The following is a 19,225-nucleotide window of genomic DNA, read 5'->3' as shown; positions in this document are numbered from 1 at the left end:
GGGTGGCCGAGCGGTTCTAGGCGCTACAGTCTGGAGCCGCGAGACCGCTACGGTCGCAGGTTCGAATCCCGCCTCGGGCATGGATATGTGTGATGTCCTTAGGTTAGTTAGGTTTAAGTAGTTCTATGTTCTGGGGGACTGATGACCTCAGAAGTATAGTCCCATAGTGCTCAGAGCCATTTGAACCAAAGACAATTCTCCTGCGAATTTCTAGCATGACTTTCTACTGTGTTACAACTTTCAGATTTTGAAGAGTTTTCGTGATTTTGTCCATGTTTCAGTTCCATAAGTAAAGATCAGTAAGTCCTCTGATTATGCCTATGTGTTTTGAAACTGTGGTTTACGAAAAGTATTCCTGAGCAGTATTTCTCTTCATTTCTTTTGCTGTTCCTCTCTTGTCTTTAACTGCCTCAAATACAAGAGTTCACAAAGTTGTTCTATCACTTCGTTGTTAATTGCAATTATTTTATTTTTAATATGCTGATTACTAATTATTTTAGTTCCACTGTAATTCTTTTTCCAGCATATTATAAGAATTACTCCGCTAAGGTCATCAGTCAGTTCCTCTAGTGTACCTGACTTGTACAATGAGGGACAATATTATTTATAGTGCAACATTTGCCACGATCGTACTAAGAAAAGTACATCTGCCATAACATACCAATAAAATTTTATTGCCGTAGTTTAATCACTTTACAATCCCAGACAGTGAACGGGAACAACGCTGAGACAATGGAATATAAAACACTCACGATGCCGATCAATTAAAAAATAAGATATTGAAATGAAATCTTTATTGTCAATACTAACATTCCACTATCAAATAATGAACGTGAACTCATTCTTTTGATAGTACTTGCTAATGACGTTAAATACACATCAATAGTTGCGAAATGTGGCATTTAACTAAAGTGAAAACTTGAAGCTACATAAATACGGCATAGAACGTGAAGAAAAGCAAAGCTTTCTTAACCGTCGGGAAAAAGTCATCCATCTTCACCTTTCTTAAAGGTTGACCATAGTACGACTATCGAAAGCCAACGTTGTTGAGACACAGGCCTCTTGAGTGCCCTAAATGGAGTTGTTATTGTTGTTGTTGTTGTCGCGGAGTCGTCATAGTCGTCTTCCGTCTGAAAAATTATTTGATTCATATGGCTACTGAAGTCCAGTCCTCTTCATCTTTGCTTAACTATGGAAACCTACACCCACCTGAACCTGCTTATTGTAGACAATTCCTCACCAATTTTTATCCTCTAACCCTCCCTCCCTCCCCCACCCTCTCACATCAAAGAAAATAATACCTTTATGCCTCAGGATGTTTCCTATCAACCGATCCCTTCTTTCAGTGAAGATGTGCCATAAGTTTCTTTTCTCCCCAATTCGAGTCAACATGTCTCCATTAGATGTTCGATTTACCCATCTAATCTTCAATATTCTTCTACAGCGCCTCATTTCGATAGATTTTCTTCGTGTCTGTACGCTTTACCGTTTACATTCAATTTCTGTTAAAGGCCACACACCAGACAAACTGTTTTATAAAATATTTCCTAATTAATATTCTACATTAATAAAATTTTTCTTTTACGGATACGCTTTGCTTGCTATTGCCACTATGCATTTTATATTGTCTCTACTTCGCAGCCGGCACGTAGTTTGCTGCCATATTTCATTTACTGTAGTACGTTCTCGTCATAATCTGATTTATTTCGAGTACACTACGTTACATTTGTTTTACTTTTTCATGCTTTTTAGACTCTGTTCAGTTGCTCTTCCAAGCCCTCTGCCATCTCTGACAGTATTACAATGTCATCGGAATATCTTAAAGTCTCGCTTATTCTCCGTGAACCTTAATTGGTTTTTCCAGATTTCTCCTTTATTTTCTTCACTTCTTGCTCAATGTACAGATTGAGTATCATTGTCTCACACCCTCTCTCAAGCAATTCCTCCCTTAATGCGGGCTTGTTCTCCTTATTCCGCCTCAGTTATAGAATGTCGGCGACTGCTGCGCAAACACTGTCTCGACGTACGCGTACACCATAATTACTCTACCAAGAAAACATCTGGGGTACACTCGTCTGGTATGAGACGTTCCCGGGGAGTCCACTGTGGACCGAACAGCACAAAATGCCCGGGTTCGGTGTGGGGCGGCGTTGGGGTGGGTGGACTGCTGTGGCCTGTTGTGTGGTTGTGAACCACTGAGGGCTTCGGCTGGACGAAGCCTCTCCGTCGTTTCTAGGTCTCTGGTTCAATACACAATAAACTATACACAATGCCTCCCTTTGTGCCTTTAAACTTTCAGAACTGGGGTCTGATTTCTATACGAATTGTAGGTAACCTTCTGTCCCCTGTATTTTATCCCTGGTTCCTTAAGAATTCCTGTTTATTCCATTCAATATTGACAAACGCTTTTTCTAAATTTATAAATTTTATAAATACTGATTTCCCTTTCTTCAGTCGTATACTAAGATAAACAGTAAGTTCGGCATTATTTTGTGAGTTCCGCCATTCCTTATGAATCCAAACTGGTCTGACAACGTTACTAGATAAAAATGAGGAATATATAGACACCAACATGCTAATAACGAGTTATTTTTGTCTTCCCTGATATTTATGTACTCGGCCTCTCTGCAACTTCATACTGTCTACATGGTCTCAGTATGATTGATGGTACCTCCTGAAATGATGAAAAACTTTATATCTTTTAACTGGAAACTGGAAACTGAGTTAGTTACCTGTTTATGAAATTTTCTTCTTGCTCATCGCTTGGTGTTTCAAATGGTTCAAATGGCTCTAAGCACTATGGGACTTAACATCTGAGGTCATCAGTCCCCTAGACTTAGTACTACTTAACCCGAAATAACCTAACGACATCACACATGCATGCCCAAAGGCAGGATTCGAACCTGCGACCGTAGTAGCAGCGCGATTCCGGACTGAAGCGCCTAGAAACACTCGGCCGCTGCGGCCGGCGCTTGGTGTTTTCAACAGTATGCAGATATTTCCATTATAGTCGAAATGACGGTGCGTTTCTCATAACCACCAATTCGTTCTTTATTCGCGTCAGAATTTCGAAATAAGAGACGCCAAATATGAAGAATGTAATATACATGGACAAATTAATAAATTGGCAATTTTTAAACAGAATAAACAGAAGGATATAATATTCTAAACGTAATATATACAGTTACAGTTTTCATACAAAGGTTAACCAGTATGTGGCTACAATGATAGCACTGATTTTAGCCAGTGTCGGTTCCCACCCACGAGTCCAGATGAAAATGTCACTTTATGAGATGACTAGAAGTTTGTACCTCCCCACGTTCGCACAGTGAGTATCCATCTTGCACAGTTCCTCTTTTCTTGAGGTTGTTCTTGAATCCTGTTACTTCAACGTGCACCATTGTCTTCATCACGAGGACCCATATCTGCAATTCTGGCGCGTTCAGTATGATATGGATACCTCTGTTATCGTTCAACTCTAGCTTTCCTTGGGTCTCATTGAACTGGCGCAGAAGACCTTAAGAAACTACTACTGGACTCAAGACGAGCTAGTGATGGCTGATGTTCATGAATGGGATGGGCTGAGATGATAAAGACCCTTTGCCTGTCTATACTAACAGCCAGTTCCCGTCTGGTATCGGGCGGTGCTACGTCTGCAGACGTTAGTTTCAGTCAGCCTGTGATTACCCTGCAGGTTCCATTCAGTGCACTAACGACTTTTTTAGCTTGAGAAGATTTATAGCACACAGGACTAACGTTTACAGCAGCGAAGTGCCAGAGCAGTCTGAAGATGGGCACCACTTCCATATTAGGACTGTTCCTATTTTTAAAAATATCGGAAATAAAAATATATCAGTATTGGCCCTCGATATATTGAAACAAAGTGTCATTATGTCGATATATTGAAGGAAAAAAGTCGACGTACCAGTCTATAAAAATATCTGCTGCATATTGGAAATATATATCCGCTTTTAGAGCTGTATATTTAAGTATTGATTTATTATTAGACATCCTGTACATCAATAAGCTAGCAATATGCTTATTCCCCTTAGAGTATGAATTGAAAGGAAAACGATGCACGTTCACGCTTGGCGATAACCACTATGCTAACGATGGTAACTGCATATAAAGGGCTTAATGAAAAGTGTCCTATGGGTCCGTCGTTCGGTTTCGTCTCATATATCGGATTTGTCCAAAACACGTCATGTTGACTTCCCCCTTTCTTCATTTCTGCAAACGCCACCGATCTACCACGTGTTATGTTAAAACTGCGTGGTTAAGTTAAGCGTTGTAGTTTCTTAAATATCTTCAACATTTCGTGGCCCTGTCAGCAACTTTGTAAATATTAATTTTAATTTTAATAATTAGCAGCCTCAGTTTCACCGTTTACCTAGAATTTACCTAGTTTTCAGTCGGGATAACCCAACCTTCTTCAGAATAACTGTAGCTGCCGTTTGTCCATAGTGGACATCGTCAAGCTAAAACTACAAATCTAAAAATTATCGTCAGACTATAAAACTTATCTGGAACTGTCTCGGCCCCACTTCGCGACCGCGATAGGGCAGCCACTAGTGCTGTTGGTAGCGCCCACCACTGATTACATCAGAATTTCCCCCCACAGATCTCCGCCCACCGCTAGGACCAATCTTATCATTTAGATTTTTGTTCATCATTTTCAGCAACTAGCTTTGAAGAATGACGACGTGAAGAAATAACACACTAGCTGCGCTAAAAATTGTTTTTTAACGCACCTGGTGTGCTATATCTTCACATCGGAAAGCTTGTTATTCAATTCACACCGCCACCCCTTAGTAGCATAGGACTTAGGCGACGAAACCGTTGCCCCGGTGTTTATGCAACGTGTCTTTAAAGTTTGAGAGCAGTCTAAGTTAAAGCTGAGATGAATTGGAGCTTTGCTGTGTTCCTATTCCATTGCGTCTCGTTTCACAAGGAACTTCCATAAGGATGACTCCAGCGCCAGGGCCACCTGCAGTAGGAACAGGGCCGCGAACGGTCCAGTCGAGGTAGTCCCGCAGGTTCTCCATTAGGTTTACCCTGGGGTGTCTGATGGCCAAGAGACTAAGGTAAACAGAGCTCTTCGAACCACGCACGTGTAATGGGTAGTGAATAAACATTACATGGTCGTGCTGATAGATACCAACGAAACGAGGAAAAACAGCGTGTAGGTGTGGACATGGTACCAAAGGATAGACGCATACTGTTGTTGATCCTTTGTGCCTTACAGAATGACGAGACCATTCACGGAATGCCACGAAAACATTCCCCATACCACAACGCTTCGACAGTTGTTGTAGAGTGTTTGCTTTCAGACGTTTAACGACGTACACGCCAACGGCCATCTGTCCGACGGAGCATGTTACATGATTCATCTGAAAAGGCCAAGTCTCGCCACTCAGTGGACGTCCAGTTGAAGTACTGGCGTACAAATTTCAGCCTTCGTCCACTATGAACAGCAGTCAGCATGACGGCGTGAACGAGGTACCTGCCGATGAGGCCCATGTGTAGCAATGTTCGCAGAACGGTCGTTGAGGAGACGCTGTTGGTAGCCACTTGGTTCATCTGAGAGCTCAGTTGCTGAATAGGTGCACGTCTATTCACCAGTGCACATCTCCGCAGCTGGCGTTCATCACTGTTACCTATGGACCGAAGTTCACCACATTTGCCTTGGTGCTGGTTTTGGATAGCGTCATTTCACCACGCGCAATACACACAGTCGAGCCAAAACATTATGACTTCCTGCTTAATCGCATGTTTGTCCGTGTCTGGAACGAAATACATCACTGGCTCTGCGTTTCAGAAATCCGACAGTTCGTTGGTGCGTTTGTGGAGGTATGTGGCATTAGATGTCTTCGAGCAGGTCATGTAATTCGCTTAAATAACGGCCGCTCATTTGTGTACGCGGTGATGGCACCCGATAGCGACCCAAATGGGTCCCATAGGATTTACATCAGGCGAATTTGGTCACCGAGACATCAACGTAAGGTCGCTATGATGCTCCTCAAGCGAAGGTAGCATGGTTCTGACGCAAAGACACCGACAATTATGTACTGAAAGATAACATCAACGTCGGGGAAGACATCAAGCATGAAGGGACGCACGTGAATCGCAGCTGTCAGCGTGACTTAACTACCACAGGTGCCACGTAATGGAAGAAGAATGTCTCCCATAGCGTAATACCGCTCCCACCAGCCTGTGTCCGTGGTGGGCTCCATGTTTCGAGCCACCGTCCATCTCGGTGACAGCGTCTGCGGAGACGACCATCGACCTAGTGTAGCAAAGCGTGATTTACCCGAAGAGCCGGCACGTTTCGATTGATCAATGATCGAATCGCGAGGGTCCTCTGCCCACTGCAATCGTAGTTGACGATGTTGTTGAGTCAACAAGTGAACACGTAGGGGGTGATGCGCTGCGGTGTTCCACGTTCAACAACGTACGATGAACAGTGTGCTCCGGAACACTTCTGCGTGCACCAGTGTTGTGCTCTTTCGGCAGAGATGCCACTCTTCACAGAGTAGACCCGCCTGTGAGAAGAGTCGTGGACGTCCAATCATTTAGCGCCTAGTGGTAATTTCACTGTCCTACCTCTTTCCGTAGATGCCTAGCACAGTAACACGTCAACATTCGACCAGGATCGCCGTTTTCCAGATAGTCGTTCAGAGGCTCTGCATAATAATAATCTGCACTTTGTCACAGTCTGTTACCTCAATGGATTTCCCCATTTGCAGCCCATACCTTCGCTAGGGTGATCCCCCGTCCGTGTCTGCTCCGCTTACATACTTTTGTTACCGCGTCTCGTGCCCGTAACGCCACCAGGAGCATCCCAACGCTGTGATGGCCACTAGTCAAAATGTTTTGACTTACCAGTGTACTTTAACCACTGCGGCACGTGAACAATTTACAGACAGCCGTTCCATAAATGCTTCCATCCTTGGCCCGGAATCTAATGTTCATACCGAACGAGGTGGCGCAGTGGCTAGCACACTGGACTCGTATTCGGGAGGACGACGGTTCAATCCCGCGTCCGCCCATCCTGATTTAGGTTTTCCGTGATTTCCCTAAATCGCTCCAGGCAAATGCCGGGATGGCCCCTTTGAAAGCCGGCCGGAGTCGCCGTGTTGTTCTAGGCGCTACAGTCTGGAACCGCGTGACCGCTACGGTCGCAGGTTCGAATCCTGCCTCGGGCATGGATATGTGTGATGTCCTTAGGTTGGTTAGGTTTAAGTAGTTCTAAGTTCTAGGGGACTAATGACCTTAGAAGTTAAGTCCCATAGTGCTCAGAGCCACTACCGCCCCCGCCTTTGCAAAATTAACTTGAATTGCCTTAGAAAATTTTTAGAAACGTTTTCTGTCGCGGATATACAACTAGCAGGCCCAAGCTGCAGGTATCAGTCTGTTACATCGGTAAGTTCCAGAGAGTCGTCGTATCAGCTTAATGAAGGTCTTGCTCCGACTTTCGATCAGACAGCCTTAACTTGTCATTCCAGTGTATCCCGCTACTGAGAAAAGTTTCGTTTTGAAGATATAGAAAACTTCCACTTACTTTTACACATTACATTGTATTATGGAAATGTTACCACTGGCTGTAATCATTCCACGACACTGAAACTGCTTTTAACTTACCTTAAGTCCGTCAATAAGTTCCTAGCACCAGAAAAGTAACTGACTAAAACAGAATATCTTGTTAACATACACTACGTTATAGAAAGTATCCGAAAACCCCCCAAAACATTTGTTTCTCATATTGGATGCATTATGCTGCCACCTACTGCCAGGTACTCCATGTCAGCGACCTCAGTAGTCATTAGACATTGTGAGGGAGCAGAATGTTGAGGAACTCACGGACTTAGAACGTGGTCAGGTGATTGGGTGTCACTTGCGTCATACATCTGTACGACAGATTTCTACACTCCTAAACACCCCTGGGTCCATTTTTTCCGATGTGATAATGAAGTAGAAACGTGAAGGGACACGTACAGCACAAAAACTTACAGGTCGATCTCCTCTCTTGACTGATAGACACCGCCGACAGTTGAAGAGAGTCATTATGTGTAATAGGCAGACATCTACCCAGACGATTACACAGGAATTCCAGACTGCATTAGGATCCACTGCAACTACTATGGCAGTTAGGCGGGTGGTGATAAAACTTGGATTTCATGGTCGAACGGCTGCTCATAAGCCACACATCAAGCCAGTAAATGCCAAACGACACCTCGCTTGAGCAGGCCGAGGTGACCGAGTGGTTCTAGGAGCTACAGTCCGGAACCGCGCTGCTGCCACGGTCGCAGGTTCCAGTCCTGCCTCGGGTATGGATGTCTGTGATGTCCTTAGGTTAGTTAGGTTTAATTAGTTCTAAGTTCTAGGGGACTTATGACCTTAGAAATTAAGTCCCATAGTGCTCAGAGCCTTTTGAACCATCTTTGAAACCTCGCTTGGCGTAAGGAGCGTAAACATTGGACGATTGAACAGTGGGAAAACGTTGTGTGGAGTGACGAATGACGGTACACAATGTGGCGATCCGATGGCAGAGTGTGGGTATAGCTAATGCCCGGTGAACATCATCTGCCAGCGTGTGTAGTAACCATGGAAATTCTAAGGCGGTGGTGTAATGGTGTGGTCGTGTTTTTCATGGAGGGGGCTTGCACCCCTTATTGTTTTTCGTGGCACTATCACTCCACAGGCCTACACTGACGTTTTAGGCACCTTCTTGCTTCCCTGTATTGAAGGGCAGTTGGATGTGGATTGTATGTTTCAACACGATCGTTCACCTCTTCATAATCCAGGACCTGTGGCGGAGTCGTTACACGGCAGTAAAGTTCCTGTAATGGACTGGCCTGCTTGGAGTCCTGACCTAAATCCCATACAACATATTTGGGATGTTCTGGAACACCGACTTCGTGCCAAGCCTCACCTCCGTGAAGAATAGGCTGCCATTCCCCAAGAAGCTTTCGAGTACCTGACTGAACGTATGCCTGCGAGAATGGAAGCTGTCATCAAGGCTAAGGGTGGGCCAATTCCAGCATTACCGATGGAGGGCGCCACGAACTTGTAAGTCATTTTCAGCCATGTGTCCGAATACTTTTGATCACTAGTGTATTTTATGCCTTCCTTATTGTATTTACTGAATTTGATTGAATATCAATGAAAATGTATTCGTTTGTAAAGTTGATCGTATCGGAGGATAGATTCTGTCACCGAACAACTCCAGATACAACAATAGAACTATCATATACGTTTCTGGTCTGCTAACAGTTTTTCTTCGAAATGCTTTGCCCGCTAAACCTCCGACACGTGACGCACTGCTCTGGCCATCAGGAGACACCGGACTGCCGTCGTAAATCAAGTTTACGGAGCCGTTAACTTTAGGGCCCGTAGTGTCCGCGGGAGGTACAGAAGCGGCCGGGCCGCCGCCTTGCGCCTCGTATGCTCAGCATTAATGATGCAGTTGACGCTTCAGTTGGAGGGGTCGGCGACAGGAATACTGGACGCTCCGTTCCCCGCTGTGTCCTGGCTCACTGGAAAGCCCGTAGCGGCCTTAACCAGCCTCCTTAACGCTGTAGTTACGATATAACTGGGTAATACGATGCATAATTAACGGCGAAATGCATTATTCGTCTTAATGCTTCCCTCAGAATACGCGTACAAGCACATTCTGTGCATTGGACGCAACGATGACACTATATGTCACTGTCCACTCCCCTCCTTCATTCATCATCAATGCTGAAACCGTTTCGAGATGCTACAGTGAAGAGAACTTTATACATATACCACAAGTTGTTGTAAAGTTATATTAAATAATACGCGAATGTCAAAAAATATTACTGATTACCTGGCAGTTTTTTGACCTGATCACGACTTTCACACATACAAAGAATGTGCAACTGTAGCTACATTTTCATCTACGATCAACAAGCCCCTTTACCACGTGAGGCGGAGTGTGCTACTGGCACGACTATCGCCACCCCCTTTGCCATTTCCATTCGCAAATAATACGTGACAAGAATGACTATGGGTAAATTCTTTATAAGCTCTAATTTCCCCGAGTTCCCCGTCACTGTCCTTTCGTGATGACTCTTGGTCGAGTTTGAACATTACTTCTCTGAGTGACGTACAGTGCTTGTCTTGTAGCGTCTGTCACAGGAAATTTGTAAACATCTCATTGAAGTTCTCGCGCTTACTAAATGAAACCGTCACGAATCTTCGTTTAATTTGCTCAGTCTCTTCTGTTAATCCAATCAGGTAGGGGATCGAGTATCGCGAACATACACTACTGGCCATTAAAATTGAACACCAAGAAGAAATTCAGATGACGAACTGGTATTCATTGGACAAATATATTATACTAGAACTTACATGTGATTACATTTTCACGCAATTTGGGTGCATAGATCCTGAGAAATCAGTACCCAGAACAACCATCTCTGGCCGTAATAACGGCCTTGATACGCCTGGGCATTGAGTCAGACAGAGCTTGGATGGTGTGTACAGGTACAGCTGCCCATGCAGTTTCAACACGATACCACAGTTCATCAAGAGTAGTGACTGGCATATTGTGACCAGACGTTTTCAGTTGGTGAGAGATCTGGAGAATGTGCTGGCCAGGGCAGCAGTCGAATATTTTCTGTATCCAGAAAGGCCCGTACAGGACCTGCAACATGCGGTCGTGCATTATCCTGCTGAAATGTAGGGTTTTGCAGGGATCGAATGAAGGGTAGAGCCACGGGTCGTAACACACCTGAAATGTAACGTCCACTGTTCAAAGTGCCTTCAATGCGAACAAGAGGTGACCGAGACGTGTAACTAATGACACCTCATACCATCACGCCGAATGATACGCCAGTATGGCGATGACGAATACACGCTTCCAATGTGCGTTAACCGCGATGTTGCCAAACACGGATGCAACCATCATCATGCTGTAAACAGAACCTGGATTCATCCGAAAAAATGACGTTTTGCCATTCGTGCACCCAGGTTCGTCGTTGAATACATCATCGCAGGCTCTTCTGTCTGTGATGCAGCGTCAAGGGTAACCGCAGCCATGGTCTCCGAGCTGATAGTCCATGCTGCTGCAAACGTCGTCGAACTGTTCGTGCAGATGTTTGTTGTCTTGCAAACGTCCCCATCTGTTGAATGAGGGATCGAGACGTGGCTGCACGATCCATTACAGCAATGCGGATAAGATGCCTGTCATCTCGACTGCTAGTGATACGAGGCCGTTGGGATCCAGCACGGCGCTCCGTATTACCCTCCTGAACCCACCGATTCTATATTCTGCTAACAGTCATTGTATCTCGACCAACGCGAGCATCAATGTCGCGATACGATAAATCGCAATCGGGACAGGCTACAATCCGACGTTTATCAAAGTCGGAAACGTGATGGCACGCATTTCTCCTCCTTACACGAGGCATCACAACGACGTTTCACCAGGCAACGCCAGTCAACTGCTGTTTGTGTATAAGAAATCGGTTGGAAACTTTCCTCATGTCAGCACGTCGTAAGTGTCGCCACCGGCGCCAACCTTGTGTAAACGCTATGAAAAGCTAATCATTTGCATATAACACCCTCTTCTTTTTGTCTGTTAAATTTCGCGTCTGTAGCACCTCATCTTCGTGGTGTAGCAATTTTAATGGCCAGTAGTGTAATAAAAGAGTCGATCGAATGTTTTGATCCCCTCTTCCTTCGTGTATGAATTACATACTCTTGGATTCCTTCAATGAATCTCAGCCTAGTACCTGTCTTTCCTACAACTGGTTTGAATTGTTCGGTCCACTTTGGACCGCTCCCGAGTGTTACCCCTAGACATTTTACTGTCGTCACTGTTTCCACCGACAGTGATAGATCTGTACACCCACATATCTACAGCTACTCTGTCCAAACTACCGCGAGGTGCATAGCAGAGGGTAAGTCCGATTGTACCAGTTACTAGCGTTTTTTCTCGTTCCATTCACGTATGGAGCGCGGGAATAATGACTGTTTCAACGTCTCTGTGTGTGCAGTAACTATTCTAATCTTATCCTCACGATCCCTATGTGAGCGATATGTACGGGGCGGTAGTATAGTATATGCCTAGAGTAATCATTTAAAGCTGCTTCTTTAAACTTTGTTAATAGACTTTCTAGATGTAGTTTACCTCTATCTTTAGGAGTCTTCCATTTAAGTTCCTTCTGTATCTCTGTGACTATCAAACATGCATTACACAAATCTATGACCATTAATGATGCCTTATCTGATACTCCTGCTTGGTACGGGTCCCACACACCTGAACAATATTCTAAAGCATTCTCATTTGTATACCGACTGCATTTCCCCAGTATTCTTGCAATAAACCGAAGTCTACCATTTGCCTCACCCAAGACTCAATCTATGTGATCGTTCCGTTTCATATTCTTACGAAGTGTTACACACAGGCATTTGTATGAGTTGGCTTATTCCAGCAGTGACTCACTGATATTATAGTCGTAGTATAATACGTTTTTTTTTCCTTTTGTTAAACGCAAAATTTTACATTTTTAAATATTTAGAGAAAGTTGGATATCTCTGCACTACTTCAAAATCATATCAAGATCTGACTGAATGTTTACGCAGCTTCTTTCAGATAGTACTCCAATATAGACAACTGCATCATCTGCAAAAAGCCTGATATTCCAAGTAATATTGTCTACAAGGCCATTAACATACAACATGAACAGCAAGGGTCCCAACACAATTCCCTGGGGCACACCCGAAGTTACTTCTACATCTGACGATGACTCTCCATCCAAGATGACATGCTGTGTCATCCCTACCAAAAGATACTCAGTCGAGTTACAAATTTCACTTGACACACCCAATGATCGTACTTTTGACAATAAGCGTAGATACGGTACTGCGTCAAACGCTTTACAGACATATAGAAATACTGCATCCACCTGACTCCCATGATCCAAACTTTCAGTGTGTCATGTGAGGAAAGTGCGAGTGGCGTTTCACACACTCGAGGATTTCGAAATCCCTGTTCGTTGGCATTGCGAAGGTCATTGTGTTCAAGATACCTCATTATGTTTAAGCTCAGAATATGTTCTAAGATTGTAAGACAAATTGATGTCAAAGATAGTCGACGGTAGTTTTGTGGATCACTTCTACTACCATTCTTGTAGATGGGTGCGACCTGTGCCTTATTCTTAGAACTGGGCCAGGCTTTCGGTTAGAGGGATCTACAGTAGATTACAGTTAGAAGAGGGGCTACTTCAGCCGCAAATTCAGTGTACATTTTGACAGGGATTCCGTCCAGGCCTGGAGTTTCGTTCAATTTTAACGATTTCGCTTTTTATCACCATCACCGACACTAATACTTGTTACATTCATCTTTCCAGTGGGACGTGGATTAAATTGGGGCAGCTCTTCTACGTTTTCCTTTGTAAATGAACCTTTGAAAACGGAGTTAAGAATTTCAGTTTTTGTTTCGTACATACGACCAGAATTTCTTTGGGTTATGTGAAAGATCTGATTATCCACATTTATCTAGCTTAGCGTCAAATGTCAGATCCTGGTCGAAGCGACAATCCGCAGCAGGTCTTCCAATAGTTTTCCAGCATTTGAACTTTGCTGTACAGAACGCATCCTCTACAAAAAGCCTGGTGGATTCTCCGACGTTATCCACCAGATCATTTACGTTCATCGTTTACAGGATCGGTTTTGTAACACATTTTTGAGATACTCTGAAGTTACTTCTACGTTTAACGATTTCGCCCCGTTATGAATCAAATGGTGAATTATATGTTACGAGGTCTTGAAACAGGTAATAAATCTTCTCAGGTGCTCGCTAATCATGTACTTAGGACCTCCGGTACAGTATCTAATGACTCCTGGAAATTCAAGGACACGGACTTCCCCTACAGATGAACAGGTGAATTAAATGTCAATGAATTTTTATGGAATACATGCTGATTATTGTAGAGGAGATACTCGTCCTGCAAAAAGATCATAATACGAGGACATAAAAAGTGCTCCAATGCAAACAACGCAGTGAGTAATGGAATAGCAAGAAAAAAGAAAAAAAAACAGTTCGTTAAATAGGGAGCTTGATTCCTAAAATAATCATTGCTATGTACCGACGTTAATACTTTCTAGCCCCAAAGCTACTAACAGTACAAAGACATGACTAAAGTGTACGAAGCGGAAGATTTGAATTTTAAGAGAATATCTGAGCTGATTGAAGAATGTCATCCAGTTACAGCACTGTCTTTTGATTCGTTTAGGAAGCATTTTAACGGAAATTTCGGTATTTCTTTCTATGGTAGCCTAGCAGCAGCATTTTGCCACAGCCCACCGCATTAAATTGAAGCACCCTGTCAAGGCCGAAGCCAGGATTTTCTCAAAGGATGACGGGTCTAATTTGTTAAACAGGACATTAGAAGTTTTGACATTTTGTGCTGAGATCGCATATATTTATTTATTACTTTTATGTAAATAATTTGCTTTTAGGAGGCCTTTATATAAATAGTATTTGGTGTATAATATTAAACAACAAAAGCTTTTCGTAAAGAACTGTACATTACCAACTTATATATACACTGAAGAGCCAAAGAAACTGGTACACCTGACTAATATCGTGTACAGCCCTCACCATCACGCAGAAGTGCCGCAACACGACATGGTATGGGCTCGATATTTCTGTGCTAGTAGTGCTGGAGGGAATTGGCATCATGAATTCTGCAGGGCTGTCCATAAATCCGTAAGAGTGCGACGGGGTAGAGATCTCTTCTGAACAGCACGTTGCAAGCATCGCAGATATGCTCGATAATGTTCATGTCTTGAGAGTCTGGTGGCCAGTGGAAGTGTTTAAACTCAGAAGAGTGTTCCTAGAGTCTCTCTGTAGCAAGTCTGCACGTTTGGGTTGTCGCACTATCCTGATGGAATTGTCCAGATCCGTCGGAGTGCACAACGGACATGAATTGATGCAGGTGATCCGACAAGATGTTTACGTACGTGTCATCCGTCAGAGTCGCATCTAGACGTATCAGGGGTTCCATATAACACCAACTGCACACGCCCCACATCGTTACAGAGCCTCCACCATCTTGAACAGTCTCCTGCTGACATGCAGGGTACGAGGATTCAAGAGGTTGTCTCCATACCTGTATACGTGAATCCTCTCGATACAATTTGAAATGAGATTCGTCCGACCATGTAACATGTTTCCAGTCTTCAACAGTCAAGTGCCGGAGTTGAAGGTCAAGGCGAGGCGTAAAGCTTTGTGTCACGCAGTTATCAAGGGTACACGAGTGGACCTCGGATCCGAAAGCCCATATCGATGATGTCTCGCTAAATGGTTCGCACGCTGACACTTGTTGATGGCCCAGCACTGAAATCTGCAGCAGTTTGCGGAAGGGTGGCACTCATACCACGTTGAACAATCCTATTCAATCGTCGTTGGTCCCGTTCTTGCAGGATCTTTTTCCGGCCGCAACGATGTAAGAGATTTTTTACCAGATTTTACCGGATCCCTGATATTCATGGTATGTCGTGCGAGAAAATCCCCACTTTATCGCTACCTCGAAGATGCTGTGTTTCATCTCTTGTGCGCCTACTATAACACCACGTTCAGACTCGCTAAATCCTGATAACATGATATTGTAGCAGCAGTAACCGATCTAACAACTGCGCCAGGTGCTTATTATCCTACATAGGCTTTGCCAACCGCAGCGCCGTATTCTGAATGCTTAGACATTTCTCTGTGTGAACAGGCATGCCGTACCAGTCTGTTTGTTGCTTAAGACGCAAGAAGGAACCGAAATAACACTCCGTGTTCGGAGCTTGCGTAGTGCGCATTTCTGCCAGTAGGCGTGTGTAGCCCAACTCATTCCCAGTTCAGTGGCACCTGTGTTGTCGGTCTGGTTTGTTCCGTTCATCTGCACTGATAGTTTTTGCTAGTGCTGTTTGTTCTTGTTTCGTTTTTTTATGATGGCAAGTTGAAGCTCACAACGTGCAGCTATGAAGTATTGTATTCTGCTCGGTAAAATTACTGCTGAAACGGTTTTAATGTTGAAAAGAGCTTAACAAGTGACGCTAGGGGAACAACGCAGTTGTACAAGTGGTTTGCTCGATTAAAAAATAGCGACATGTCGACTGATGACAAATCTCGTGCTGTACGTCCATCAGCTGTTCAAATCGAAGAAAATATTGAAAAAGATCGGGAGTTTGTGCTCACAGACCGTCGACAGCCAAGTGATCAACTGTCAAAAATAACTGGGTTATCTTGGAGCCCGGTTCAGCGAATTTTAACGGAAGATTTGGGAATGGAAAGGTTTGTTGCCAAGTTTGTTCTTCGGGTTCTGACTGATAAATCAAAAGGAACGTCGAGTTGAAACATGTCGTGAGTTGAAACAACAACTTGAAACTGATCTAGATTTTCTGTCAAAGGTCATAACTGGTGATGAATATTGATGCTATGGTTAGGTCCCAGAAAAAAAGTAACAGTCAAGCCAATGGAAGGAGTCATCGTCACGCCGTCCAAAAAATGTCGTCAAGCCAAGTCAAACATCAAAAAAATGTTGATTTGCTTATTCGATACCAAGGGCGTAGTTCATGCAGAGTTTGTTCCCCCAGGTCAGACTGTCAATGAAACTCTTTATTTGGAAGTTTTAAGAAGATTGCACACCAATGCTCGTCAATAATGACCCGATTTGTGGCATACAGGAGACTGGTTTTTCCACGATTACAACGCACCTGCACACACAGCCATCTCTGTTAGACACTTTTTGGCTAAAAGTGGCATGCTTCCGCTGCCTCACTTACCTTACTTGCCTGAGTCGGCTCCGTGCGACTTTTTCTTATTTCCACGCACGAAAAGGGTCATGAAACGATACCGATTTGACAACGTTGAAGAACTCAAGAAAAAAACGAGGGAGGTTGCATGGGGGCTTAATTATATAAGGAATGCAAATACTTTTTTAATTTTAGTCGCTGTCTGTCCGATTACGCAAGTCTCGTAAACGGTTGGCCCTGACCAGTATTTGTACGCAATCTGACTGCATAGAACAACAACAAAGAATGAAAGAAAACTTCCGTTAACATAATTAATTAATTAAGTCCTCAGCAACTATAAAACCTACGAAACAACAAAACACAAGTGTAGCTGTTCTGTGTGTGGAAGTGTGATTCAACGTACACATCTGGCACGGTTCTTCCTCTATACGACAAGATATTTTAAATACCACTTATACTGAAGTAATAAAAAAAACCAGAAATACTATAATTGCACATAGAAACCAGAAATACAGTCTAATACAAGAACACGAGCCAGATGCTTTGTCGACTGAACCTGTGACCAAGAGGCATTATTGTTTGAGACATTGAAATAACACAAAAAAAGGAATTTTTTACCTTCATATATATTGACGAAAAGCACACTCTGATCATTACAGCATCCCCAATCCAACAACATCTGGAGTCTAGCCCATCAAAACAATATGACAACATCTGAACAAGCACTCTCCATGGGAACTTCTCAACAACGACTCACCACTGCTACATCTCAACAAGCACTCTCCACCACGACTTCTCGATAAGAACTGCCTACTACGACTTCTCGACAAGAACTGCCAGTTTAGGCGGCTGAATAATACTCTTTTGTGCAATCTCTGGCGCTGTGGCTCAGTGTAGCCACCTTTCAAGGTGCTGTCAGCCATTTCTAATGATCACTACAAAAAAATGTTTCGACCAGTGGCAGGACCGGTGGGACAAATTTATTAGTTGTAGTGGGGATTGTTTTGAAGGGGGCAAGGTTTTTTTTGTAAACAATTAGAAAATCTACAGCTTTTTAAAAACATTCCGTTTAACTGGGTAGCCGCTTGTATACCCAAACGCACAATTAAATATTTCTGTATTTGGCAATATGATAACTTCACTCGACCGCGAAACGAATTAAATTGCTCTGAGCACTATGGGACTTAACTTCTGAGGTCATCAGTCCCCTATAACTTAGAATTACTTCAACCTAACTAACGTAAGGACATCACACACATCCATGCCCGAGGCAGGATTCGAACCTGCGACCGTAGCGGTCGCGCGGTTCCAGACTGAAGCGCCTAGAACCGGCCACTCCGGCCGGCAAACTAATTAAAATTCTAATATAATGTATTGCCTCTTTGCTAAAGTATGGTTCACTATCGCAGTACACAAGAAGCCTAACACTGTGCTGAATGACTTATAAAGTTAAAAAGGTTCAAATCTCTTTTGATAATGACTATGTTCCTCCTACTACCTGCTCCTACTACAATCTTATGTTTATATTTACGACTTTACTGAAACCAAGCCAGAATTTCTTCAACGTATCAAAGCATCAGAAGTTCCTCAGTTCAGTCTCGAATTTTATTAATCTTTCATTTCATTAAAATTCTTAAATTTCTTTAACTGATCAGAAACTTCTTTTAAAAATTACTATTTCAACAGTCAACTCGGAACTGTAGCAACCAAATTTATTTATGAACCAAAAAGGAATTCACTAATACTATGAGCTACAGTTCTGGGATCTTAATACTGATTCACCTATTAATTTCAGCTAGACGTATACTGTATGCAACCTCATAAATAAGTTTGTATTTACCCATGAGAATATGGTCATACTGCCTTTGATGCTAATAAAGACCTTTACGATGTACAACATACGTTGCTGTCTATATGACGTTTATTTACAAGTACGTTGGAGTTGTGATCTTAGGACTCACTGTGCCAAGGATATTATGAGTTAGAAATTTCATGGTATAACATCGTTTTTGTAGTACAATTTTGAGACATTATAATCGCCGTTCGACAATTGAGCCAACATTATGCATAGATGCGCGGTACAAAATGACGATCGTCTTCCAATGTAAATACAGTTTTAGGTGCCATGAGTCTCCGAAGAAATGTTCGGCTCGCCTCCGGTACAGCGCTTTTCATTTAAGAGGAGGAGGCGCATCTTTAAGGGAATTGTAGTCTCAAAGGAAGAAAGGAATTCAGAAATAATTGTCTGTGGCCTTTATATAGGGAATTGCCTAAATTGAAAATAATTTCCAATTTTCAACTTTGCCAGCAGATGGAATCCGACCATCTCGCCTCCCGAATACAGAGAACGCTAGTACACAGTTTCATAATAAAATAAAAAGCATTAGAACAACAGATGGAATTCTAACATTGCGTATTTTTCCATTTATTGTGCATTTTTCGTCATTTGATA

Source organism: Schistocerca americana, chromosome 2, assembly GCF_021461395.2.
Source record: "Schistocerca americana isolate TAMUIC-IGC-003095 chromosome 2, iqSchAmer2.1, whole genome shotgun sequence".
Lineage (NCBI taxonomy): Eukaryota > Metazoa > Arthropoda > Insecta > Orthoptera > Acrididae > Schistocerca > Schistocerca americana.
This window is presented reverse-complemented; position numbering follows the sequence as displayed.